General features: G+C 44.5%; 1 long non-coding RNA gene across 1 annotated transcript in view; it reads right to left on the bottom strand.

Annotated features, from left to right (window-relative positions):
* The window catches only part of LOC105605445 (uncharacterized), a 111,309-nt gene extending 102,698 nt beyond the window's left edge, over window positions 1-8,611 (bottom strand). The window contains exons 1-2 of the long non-coding RNA XR_003587369.3: window positions 8,392-8,611; window positions 6,226-6,323 (exon numbers count right to left, since the gene is read on the bottom strand). This is a non-coding gene — a long non-coding RNA (uncharacterized LOC105605445). The remainder of the gene's footprint in view (window positions 1-6,225; window positions 6,324-8,391) is intronic.
* Window positions 8,612-9,092: the final 481 nt, after the last annotated feature.

Genomic DNA, 9,092 nt, shown 5'->3' on the forward strand with positions numbered 1-9,092 from the left:
CCCCACTACTGAGTCAGGGCTGGCTTTGTGACTTGTTTTGGATAATAGAATTCAGAGGAAGTCACTTCGTGCCAGTTGCAAGCCTAATCCTCAAGAGGTCTTGCATGCCTCTGCCCCCTCTCTTAGAACCCTGCCACCCACAGTGTTAACAAGCCCATGCTGGCCTGGTTAAAGATTAGAAACCATGTGGAGAGGAGCTGAGGACATCCTGGAAGAGCCAGACCCCAACCCGCTCGGTGAAAAATTTGCCCAGATCCAAAGAACCACCCAGCTGAATCTGGCCCAAATTGCCAACCCACAGAATCAAGGGCTCGCTAAATGCAGGTTGTTTTAAACCACAAACCAAACCAATACTGTGGTGGTTTGTTGAGAAGCCAAAGCTAACTGATATAGTAAGGAATGCTTTGTCATGAATTATTCATTCAATGAACATTTGTGAAATGCCTTCTATATTTGAAGTGGTGATCTAAGGGTATGAAGATTAGTATGTGATAGTGCCTGCAATTAGGGAGTCATTCCTCTAACAACAGTAAAAAAAAAAGTATCAACAACAAAGTCAACTTAGAGGATAGGAAGGCTCAGTCAGAGAGGTCACATTTGAGGTGGTTTTTAAGGAAAGACCAGTAAGTCACCAGTGGACAGGAACAGACATCAGAAGCAGAAGAAACAGCATGAGCAAAAGCACAGAAAGAGTTCAAGGAATGTTCTAGGAATGGAAAACAGTGTTTAAGACAGATGGAGTGTGGGGAGGAAGTGGCAGATGACAGAGCATTAAAAGCAGGTTGAAGGCAAATAATGAAGAGTGTCATACTGTAAATCAAGCTACAGGATTAGAATCTCTCTTGCAGGCATGGAGAGCTACACATCATTTTAAAGTGGGAAATGACGTGATTAAATCTGTTTTAGGAAACAAAATCTGATGAGAAGTGGGGGATTAGAGGCAAGAGTAAGAATCAGAAAGATGAATCTGGAGACGATTATTACCATAGTCTGAATCACAAGAGGGGACCTGAATCACAAGGTAGTAAATATTAAGGAAGAGAAGATGCCTTTGAAAAGTGTTTCAGAGATGGGAGAAGGACCTAACAGCCTTGACAATCAACTATAGGTGGGCTTTGAGGGTGATATATAAGTTGGGTGGGAGAATCAGAGACAGTGCCAAGATTTCTAATTTGGAAGCCTAGATTAATAGCAAATGTATCAATGAAAGCATTAAGAGCAGAAGAGCAGACTGGAAAGGAACAAAACAGGGTTTTTAGAAAGGTACCTAAGGGATACCCAGTGAGAGATGTCCAGGAGGCAGAGAACAATACAGATCTGGACCTTATGCTGAGGGATGGGTAGGGGAAACAGGAGATAAAGACCTGGGGTGTCTTTAGAACACAGAGCACGGACAGATGGCCAGCTCAAGACTGGAGAGTGAATGTGAACACAGGGCCTTCAAGGAAAAGGTGGAGACAGAGAGGTGCAGAGGGATGGCACGATCCTGAGGGACATAAATATTTCAGAGGCAAAGAAAGAAGCATCGCCAAAGAGCAGCAACCTTCCTTGGGGATGGAAGAGGGGAGGGGAAGGATCATTTTGAAAGTACAGGTTACAAATTAAGGAAAAATAGAAAACCATCCTTTATGCCACATTCTTTCCTCTGGCCAAGCATCCCCGGGACTTTTTCCTAGGGTTCTTCCCACTTTAGAGGGCCCCAGTCACAGTCAGTGGAGGTAGGGGGAGACAGCAACAGGAGCAGCTTGAGGAAGATCATCAGTGTCCATGTATTTGATGGAAAAAAACACATTTTTTTTCAAGCCCTTGGTGGCACCTGCTGCAGCAAAGAACATCACTAACTTTCATTCTTAGGATACTTTTTTTGAAATCTGCTTCTGGTTAATTTATTGCATCTTCCAAACAGATTGCCTTCATATATTTTCAGTAACTAGAAGGGAAGCTTTTAAAAATATCCCTGAAGTAAGTAAAGACTTCATAAATAGAATGCAAAAAGCAATACCCAAGAAAGAAAAAAAATGGTAATTAGATTCATTAAAAATCATCAAAAAATACTGTGAAGACAATGAAAAGGCAACCCAGACTGGGAGAAAATGTAATACATATATCTGACAAAGGATCCATGTGAAGAATAAAAAAAAAATGACAAAAAAAAAAAGAAAAAGAAAAATACAAAGAATCCAATTCAAAACTGGGAAAAAGATTTTAACTGGAATTTCACAAAAAGATATCCAAACGCCAATAAGTATGTGAAACGGCATTTAACAACATTACTCATCAGGAAACATAAATTTAAAACATAAGGACCACCTCACACCCATTAGGATGGCTACTATCAAAAATAAATAAATAAATAAATAACAAGCACTGGCAAGGGTGTGGAGAAACTGAAACCCTTGTACACACCATTGGGAATGTAAAATGGTGCAATGTCTATGGAAAACAGTATGGTGGTTCCTCAAAAAATTAAAACAGAATCACCATACAATGCAGCAATTCCACTTGTAGGTATGCACCCCAAAAATTAAAGCAGGGTCTCAAAGAAATATTTATACATCCATGTTCTTAGCAGCATTATTCACAATAGCCAAAAGGTGGCAGCAACCCAAGTGTCCACCAACAGACAAATGGATAAATAAAATGTGGTGGATATTCATACAAAGGAACATTACTTAGCTGTAAAAAGAAAGGAAATTCCAACACATTCTACAACATGAATGAATCTTAAGGACATTATGCTAAGTGAAATAAGTGGGTTACAAAAGAACAAATATTCCGGATTTCAACCCATATGAGGTACTTAAAGTAGTCAAATTTATAGAGATAGAAAGTAGAATGGTGTTTGCCAGGTACTAGGGGAAGAGAAAATGGGGAGTTATTGTTTAATGGATATAGCTTCAGTTTCACAAGATGAAAAGAGTTCTGGAAATGGATAGTGGTACAACAGAGTAAATGTACTTAATACCACCAACATTTTTAAGTGGTCACAATGGTAAATGTTATGTACATTTTGCTAAAAATTTTTTTAATTAAAAAAATTTTTTTAAACCCACAAGGACATTATCACTACTCTCCTACAAAAACAGCTAAACTAAAAAGAGCAACAAAACCAAGTGTTGGTGAAAATGTGGAGCAACTGGAACTCCTGGTCGAGTGTAAATTGGTAAAAATCATCTTGGAAAACCATTTGGCAATATCTACTGAAGCTAATGGATGGGGTTCCTTGATAGCTCAGTTGGTAAAGAATCTGCCTGCAATATAGAAGACCCCAGTTCGATTTCTGGGTCAGGAAGATCCACTGGAGAAGGGATAGGCTACCCACTCCAGTGTTCTTTGGCTTGCCTTGTGGCTCAGCTGGTGAAGAATCTGCCTGCAATGCAGGAGACCTGGGTTCAGTCCCTAGGTTGGGAAGATCCCCTAGAGAAGGGAATGGCAACCTACTCCCTGTATTCTGGCTTGGAGAATTATATGGACTGTGTAATCCATGGGGTCACAAAGCGTCGGACACAACTGAGTGACTTTCACTTTCACTGAAGCTAAATACAAGCCTACCCTGTGACCTTAACAGTTCTACTCCTCTGTATATGCTCAAAAGTAATGAGTGAGCATGTGCACCAAAACTTATAAGCCAGAATATTCACAGCTGCTTTATTCATGTTAGTCATACAGTAGAAACAATCCAAAGATCCAACAGGAGAATGGATAAACAAATTGTGGTATATCCATACAACAGAAATTACTACTCAACTGATTAGAATGAACTACTAACATAGCAACATGGATAAATCACAAAGACATTGTGCGTGTGTGCTGTGGCTCAGTCGTGTCCAACTCTTTGTGACCCTCTGGACTGTAGCCCGCCAGGCTCCTCTGTCCATAGGGATTCTCCAGGCAGGAATACTGGAGTGCGTTGCCATGCCCTCCCCTCCAGGGGATCTTCCCAACCCAGGGGTCAAATCTGCATCTCCTGAATCTCCTGCATTGCAGGTGGATTCTCTACCACTGAGCTAATGGGGAAGCCTCAACAAAGACATTATGTTATGTGAAAGAAGACATACACACACAAGTCCCTTCTATATGACTCTATTTACATGGAGCTTAACAACCAATAAAAGGAATGGATGGAGTTTAAAAAACACGACAGTGTGGAAACCAAATCATAATGTAGTTATCTTCAGATTCAGTTCATTAGAAATAGGATAAAACCTGACCAGAAGGGGAAAGAGGAGGAAATCTTTTGGGATACTGGAAAAGTTGTATTCTTGACCTGGGTGGTAGTCCCATGAGCATATACACATATAAAAGTTCATAGAGCAATAAACTTAGGATTAATGCATTGTACACACTTTATTGTATGTAAGTACTCAGTCAGTTGTGTGACTCTTTAGGGCCCCATGGACTATAGCCTGCCAGGCTCCTCTGCCCATAGCATCTTCCAGGCAAGAATACTGGAGTAGGCTGCCATCTCCTACTCCAGGGAATCTTCCCTACTCCAAGGAATCTTCCTGACCCTGGGATCAAACCCGCATCCCTTGTGTCTCCTGCATTGGCAGATGGATACTTTACCATGAATGCCACCTGGGAAGTCCCATGTTATACCTCAAAAATAAAATACAGTATTTTCAAAGCAGTGCTCTTACTGGGCACATCTTTAAAGTACCTGATGTCTCTATATTGAGAATGCTATAATTCCAGAAAGAAGTAAAATCTCATCTTTGCTCCTTTCCTTTCTGACTTAGAAGACTAGACCCCATTCTTCTTAGCCAAATTGTGCAATGATTAGTTACTTCCCAGTTTATAGAGTCAGATAATGAATCAAAGTCCCACACAGTGCAAATTTATGTGTTCCTAAATGTCTGAGAGCTGTTGTCAAGCCACTCCACACCAAGTGGAGGATGAGTGGAAAGATCGAGGATCAAGGATCGAGGAAAGATCCTCGATCTTTCCAGCAAACAGTCTTTCAGTCTTCAATTTATACTTTTCAAATCAGAGGTCCCAATTTGCCTTCTACCTGTAAATGTCCAATTTGATATTATTCTCTTCAAGAACAGCATCTGACTTTGTCTTACACCCTCATTGGCAGGGGCTAAACAAATCCCTCTTCAACTGTAAAGGCAGAAAGTAAAAAAAGCAAAAGATATCTCCACATTCTGGCATTGGATGAATGCATACATCCCCCAGGGAAAGACAAAGCTTCATCCCCTTTAACAGCCATTTTGATGCCAGCTCGTTATACAACCAACATGATCATAACTATAGCTTCCCTGTGAAAGCATCATTAGCTATGGCCCACAAATCTAAGGAAAGAAAATAAAAAGCTACCAAGGTGAACTCCCCCCACCCACACTTCCTCTACCATTCATAACTTACTCATTTGAAAAAGGGCCTTAATATGTAAAATCTTATATTTTAATGATGACCAGAGGCAAATTCTTTTGAATTGTATCACAATGAAAAACTTGAGAACTTGAGAACTTGACTGTCTTTGTTCCCATATTAAATTTGTCATTAGTTGAGTCAAGTGGGTAAATTATGAAGGTACTTATATGTTGGGCTTGGAAAAGCCAGCAAAGTAGGAGAAAAATGACAAAGGCTGGTTTAAAAGAAGCAGCCTAGGGAATTCCCTGGCAGTCCAGTGTTTAGGATTCTGCACTGTCACTGCTGAGCATGTGGCTAATGTTTTTTTTTTTTTAAAGTAGCAGCATAGAGACTTCCCTTGGGACATTGGTTTGATCCCTGGTAGGAAGGAAGATCCCACATGCTGCCCCAAGTGGCCAAGAAAAAAAAGCAGTAGCCTGTATGTATTCTGATAAGTGAGATGTCAAGTGAGACACAGTTTGTTATAAAAAGTGGATATTATTATGTTGGTTCAACAGGGTGGCTTTGGTAATCGTGTCCCAAAATAAATTTTTCAGAACAATTGGCAGTTTCATACAGCTTCAGGAAAAGTGTTTTTAAAAGCAAACATCAAGCAACAACTAGTTGAATGCAAAGCCACATGGTCATGATGGAAACAATGCTTCTTTTTTAGAGCAGTAAAAAGTAACACAGTATAATGATGCGCAGTATTTTTATTTAAATATATTGTCTGCAATAGAATACACTTGCTTTCCCCTTTGAGAAGACCTCAAAATACATTTCACTTCATAGAAGTCAATATAAATGTCAGGATAGTGGAATGCAATAATTATAAAGCCAGATAGATGGATTAATTTTTCTACATACCTGTGGTTTTTCAGATCCCTGTGTTTGCGTTCTGAGGTTCACTCTTATTTTTCTGAAAGTACTTCTGGAAGCTCCCGTCTTGGCTTCTACACTGCCACCTGTAGACGAAAAAGAGAAATAAGCCATGTATTATTCATTTACCATGCATATTTTCTAGGCATCTAACAGGGACAATTGGAGGGAGAGTGGCAAAATATTTGCTCTAAAAGATAAAAGTGTTCTCCCTTTTCTGTGTGGAAAATTTACAAGGAGTCCCTCACCCTCAATGGTTTGATAAATTATTTAGAAATTTGCCCATACATAAGTCTCAGATCAACACCACTCTTATCAGTTCATTAAAGAGATATGAGTCCCAGAGTCTATTCTCATGCCAACCTTGCAACTGTTTCAAGACCGGTCTTTTAATATTAGAAGACAACTTTTGTTAACCAGATAATTAAGAATTCTGTAAATTACCACAAAGAAAAAAGGGAGAGATCCAGGTAAAGATTATTCTGTCACATAGTTGTAAAATGTCTATTTAAAATAATAATATTAATTCTAACACAAACTAGAGCTTTGCCCAATCTAAAACATCTATATGGGGTGTTTTCATCATAAGGCCCTATTCTTGATTTGAATGTGAATGAGTGCTGAAAGGTCTTTCTGACACTCCACAGATTTTAATATAGGTAGGTCTTTTTTCCTAAAAAAAAAAAAAAAAAAAAAGAATAAAAATCTATGAGCAGAACAAGCAATGAATAAAAATCCATGAGCAACTGTGTATCAGTGAGTCAAAGCAGCCATGAGATGAGAGGGCTATGTGTGTGTGTGTGTGGTAAGTCTCTCTCTCTCTCTCTCTCTCTCTCTCTCTCTCTCTCTCTCTCTCTCTCTCTCTCTCTCTCTCTCTCACACACACACACACACACACACACACGGAGATGCTGGAGTTAATTTAGAATAAAAGACCCAACCAGGGTGTATGTGTGGTGTGGATGTGTGTGACAGAGACAGACAGACAAGCAAACTACCCCAGGGTGTGGTGTGGTGTGGTGGTGTGTGGTGTGTGTGTCTGAGAGAGGGAGAGGGAGAAGAAGAGGGAGAGAGAAAGGGAAAGAGAGAGGACAGAGACAGGTTGGGATTCCAGAGTTGAGAATTTTTGCCTCCTCTTGGTCCTAAAGTCTATCCAGAAGTGTTCCAGCTCCAGCACCTTAAGCTAAAGGGACAAGTACCATTCCCTACCCCCCACCCCCACCCCACACGAGACAGCACCAGAAGCCACCCAGGCAGCAGGCCTGCCGAGCTCGCTCCCCAGCAAACCCGGGGGCCTTTTCAGCCTTATCAGGGATCCGTCCCCACTTACTGGTAATTTACTTTAACGCCCGGAAAGCCTGGTTTGGTTTAAGGAATGGCAGCAAATCTACGAAAATCAAGTCTCCTGAAGCCGCTCTCCTTCTCCTCCCTAAGACTGACATTTACACTAACACCAACCCCTCCGTCCCAACCCCGAAGGCGCTCTGGGCTACCCCAAGAGGCTCTTTGGAGGGCCCGCCAGCAACCAATGTTGCTCCCACGTGTCTCTATTAAACCCTCACCCAAACGTGCACAAGGCGCCAAGTGCATGCACACAGTCAGCCTTCCGAAAGAAGTTCGGCAAACCCACTCCCTCCTCCCCGCTCCCTCCTCCACCACCACCACCTCCACCCTTACCCTCGGCCCCTAAAGCGGGAGGGAGTGCGCGGGCTCAGGCACTCGCCCCGGCAGACAATACTCGAGCAACTCTCGCCTTCCCCGCTCACGCCCCACCTGGTCCTGCCACCACTCTTCTCCCCAAGGGGCGTCCTGATGGAGCTGGGTGTGCATTGGGAAGAGGGGAGCGAATTGCACGCACCACCGAGACTGAGCGCGGGGGAAGGGGTCGCAGTCCTCCGAAGCCGCTCGGGGGGTCAGCTCGTCCGGGGAGGGTAGGGATGGGGACAGTGAGCCCCGAGAGAGGCAGCTTTTCCGCACCTCTTCCCCATCTAGCACAGCGCGCGCGCACAAGCGTGCACACCAAGGGGCCGAGCACCTTCCTCCGGTCCCCGGACCTGCCCAGCCTTCGTCCCCGAGCTCAGCGGCCCGGAAGGGAGGGCATCGGGCCCACGGTGGCCCAGGAGGGGACAGAGCGCAGCGCTCTAGGGTGCCCACCTGCGCGAAGGGTCGCCGTTGGTGGCCGGTGCGCCCGCCGGCTGCGCGATCTCTGCGGTGTGCACTGCTGGAGGAGATAGCGGCGGCCTGACCCTCGGCCTCCAGGCGTCTCCTCGCTCCTCAGCAGCGGCGGTCTCCGCTTCCCTTCCTCCCAGAGGGTGAGCCTCCCAACTAGCCCGCAGGTTCTGCCACCGTCCCTCTGCCCGCCCGAGTCAGAGCTGTCCTCTCCGCCCCTTTCCCGCCGCCCCGCGAAGCGCAGCGCTCCGCCCTCGGCCCGCCCATCCCCCCCCCATGCGCCCCGGGAGGGCTGCGGGGCCCGCGCCTCGTGCGGCAGATCCCCAGTCCCGCGCTCCTACCCGGCTCCCCTCTGCTCCGGCCCGCGGCGGCCGCCTGCATTCCCCCTGCGGCCGAGGGCGTGGGCTCCGCGCGCTCTGCCCTCACTCTTCCGGTGGCTCTTCACTCGCCGCGAGGCACCTTCCACTGCCCAGAGGGTGCCTCTTATCTTGTGGGGGAAGAGGGTTGGGGAAGCGAGGTGGAGTGCGCGCGCGAGAGAGGAGGCGAAGAAATTAGCATGTCAACTGCCGCGGGATACAGGTTGATGCCTGTACCTTGTTTCGGTTACACATTAAATACCTGGATGTACTGCTTTCCTCGTTACCACTGCAGCAATATTCAGAAGCATGAATATGAGATTTCCAAGC

This window comes from Ovis aries, chromosome X (assembly GCF_016772045.2).
Source record: "Ovis aries strain OAR_USU_Benz2616 breed Rambouillet chromosome X, ARS-UI_Ramb_v3.0, whole genome shotgun sequence".
Classification (NCBI taxonomy): domain Eukaryota; kingdom Metazoa; phylum Chordata; class Mammalia; order Artiodactyla; family Bovidae; genus Ovis; species Ovis aries.